Raw genomic sequence first — 2610 nt, forward strand, 5'->3', positions numbered from 1 at the left:
TCCCAGCCTCCTTGCAGTTAGTCTCTCTCACCTAAAAATAAGATTTTCTTTCTCAGAAGTCTGAAACCCTATTTCAGAAGCATAAGAACAACCAACTAGAGGTGCAGGAAACTTGAACTTTGAACAAAACAAGTTTCCTGTCACTAATTATCTTAGCACTCTGTGCTTACAGATATCTTTACTTTTGGTGCTTTATCCAGCCCCACAGTCCATTTTTGCAGATTGTGTAACAAGAGAACAGGAAAATCAGTCAGCTTTCCAAGATCAGGAAAACAGATCCAACTGTCGGACAACAACTTCTTCATTTCTAGGAACTCTGAGGTTCAATATGTCCTGCATATTCTACATTCAAAGGCAGTCAGAATGTCACCCATGCCTATAACATCTTTTACAACACCAACTCAAGCATTTCTGTTTATCAGGTTTCCCTGTGAATTTATTGAAGTAGCAACTTAGTTTACATCAGTCTCTTGATTCTGGTTACTGAATTCATCTCTTGTGTTAAGTGTGCTGATAAACTCAATCTGCCCAAACCACAGAGGTGAAGAGCAGATTCTGGTCTAAGAGGAATCCATCAAGGTTAAGGCTACCTTACAAAGTCTCTCATCAGCTTACCCTCTGCAGTCATCCTTTGTAGTGCCAGCTGTAGTACACCTGAAACTATCCGAATCACCAAGAAATTCCATCTCAAGATGCCTGCTCCGGGGGTATACCTGCCCCTTGCTAGCTGAGGTTTTACCTCCTGTTATCCTCTTGGGAATGTTATTTTTAGTTTTTGACCAAATCCAGGAAAAGAGTCCATTATTTTCTTGGCCAAGTCTTCGGTGGCAGTTGTGAGCCCACCTTGTATATTCGAGTTGAGAAGAAAGAAGGGTAGTGGGAGTTTGCACTCTTCTTGTAAGTTGAGAACACAAGGAAGAAGGTTTCAGACACTAATCACATGAGAGCCCCAGATTTTGAAGGAGCTGCAAAGGGTGGTGGAACTCGGAGATCAAACCTGGTACAGCCAGATGACGCCAGCCTTGTGCAAGTTCCTCCACAGGCCAGCCTCAAGAAGTAGATCATGATTTATGTAAAATACCAAGGCCTTTTTACTTTGTTCGAAATAATGGTCAGAAAATTTATTGTAGTTCCTTGTAATGAACCCATAGGCACTGACCTGGTCACAGGTGTGTATGGCAGTTAGCAACATGAGGGCCCCAGTACTGGGCATGTATAGGTTTCCAGCGGGTTTGTGAATCAATTTCGACTTCAAAAACCTTTCTGTCACATAGTGGATAAAATCTGGATGTAGAAGCTTGAATTTTCTGGCAGGGGCTTCTGATCCAAAGTAGATCTGAGGACTGTCTCCTTTGTCCCTCCCCTCGGGGACGGTCACACCGAGAATGGCCGATCTGAGCATCACGTAGTCGCGAATGTCTGAGGGTATGAAGATATATCGCAGGCTCTGCCCTTGGGGCACGGAGCTGAAGCCTAGGGTTCTGTAGGCCACGAGAGAGTTCTTCATTGTGTTCACGGTGAAGCCATAGAAGGACGTCTTGTTCCCCACATCCTTCTCGAAGCCTTTGGTCACCGCACCGTTGAGTCTGAAGACGTAGTCATGGGCGTCGATGTTCTCGCCCTGGCGCGAACCGTTCAGGATGCCCCCGTTTCCCACCACGGCGCACCGGATGCAGTCTGGCCTCCGCCCCTTGGGGGCAGCAAAGAGCTCCGAGCTCTCCAAGTCCTTCAGAAGACCCAGAGTGGAGGCGATGGTGTCGCGGGAGAAGCCCTGCCAGCCGTAGGGGGCTCTGCGCCGGCTCAGGTAGTCCCAGAGCTCCTGCGTGAAGAGGCCGCCCCAGAGCAGCACCGGGACGGACAGATTAAACTTCCGCCGCAGGCGCGGGCGCCGCTGCAGGGCGAGGTCCAGGGAGTTGAGGCAGGTCCCGCTCGTCTTTCGCTCCAAGCTGCGAGCGCCGGACCCAGAGTACCAGCGCAGCAGGAGCGTGGAGCAGACCGCAGCCAGCAGGAGCAACCAGAGACGCAGGAGGCGCGGGTGCTCCATGGGCCCCGCGGGCGGCCGAGAGGCAGGAGCCTGCGCGCTGTGCTGCCCCGCGCTGCCCTCTCTTGCCCGCCGACCCGCAGCACCTCCCCGTCACAATCATTTTTTGCTTACTTCAGTCGGTCAATAAATACGGCAGGAAAAAAGAGCCCCTTTTGACAACTGGGAAAACGGCAGCTTGAATGGTTATATACTTGCTCAAGGGGTCAGAGGTGGGTTCCATTCTTCCTCCGTCACCCCGTATCTCTAAGTTCCATACTAATTTTCCTTCCCCACCCTAAACTTATCTACTCGGGGTACAAGATAGTTCATCTGCTGGAAAAAGTGTGACACATGAATTATTTTGCTTAATTAATCATAATATTAATTATTATTAATATTATTATTGTTACTTTACCCGAATGTTGAAATCTATGCAACATTTGCGAATTTTACTGTTTCTTTAAATTGTGGATTGACTTTTCTAGCTCCCACTGTTGTTTACAAAATGTAGATTTTAAAAATTGAAATGTTTGAACTCCTTTGTATTTATTATTTATTATTTCATGTGAAAAGGCGATTGGTTTGCA

At 47.7% G+C, this 2610-nt stretch overlaps 1 pseudogene; it reads right to left on the reverse strand.

Moving 5' to 3' along the window:
• Positions 1 to 408: 408 nt before the first annotated feature.
• On the reverse strand, positions 409 to 2116 carry LOC143661254 (alpha-N-acetylgalactosaminide alpha-2,6-sialyltransferase 2 pseudogene; annotated as a pseudogene).
• Positions 2117 to 2610: the final 494 nt, after the last annotated feature.

The sequence above is a fragment of the Tamandua tetradactyla genome, chromosome 17 (genome assembly GCF_023851605.1).
Source record: "Tamandua tetradactyla isolate mTamTet1 chromosome 17, mTamTet1.pri, whole genome shotgun sequence".
NCBI lineage: Eukaryota > Metazoa > Chordata > Mammalia > Pilosa > Myrmecophagidae > Tamandua > Tamandua tetradactyla.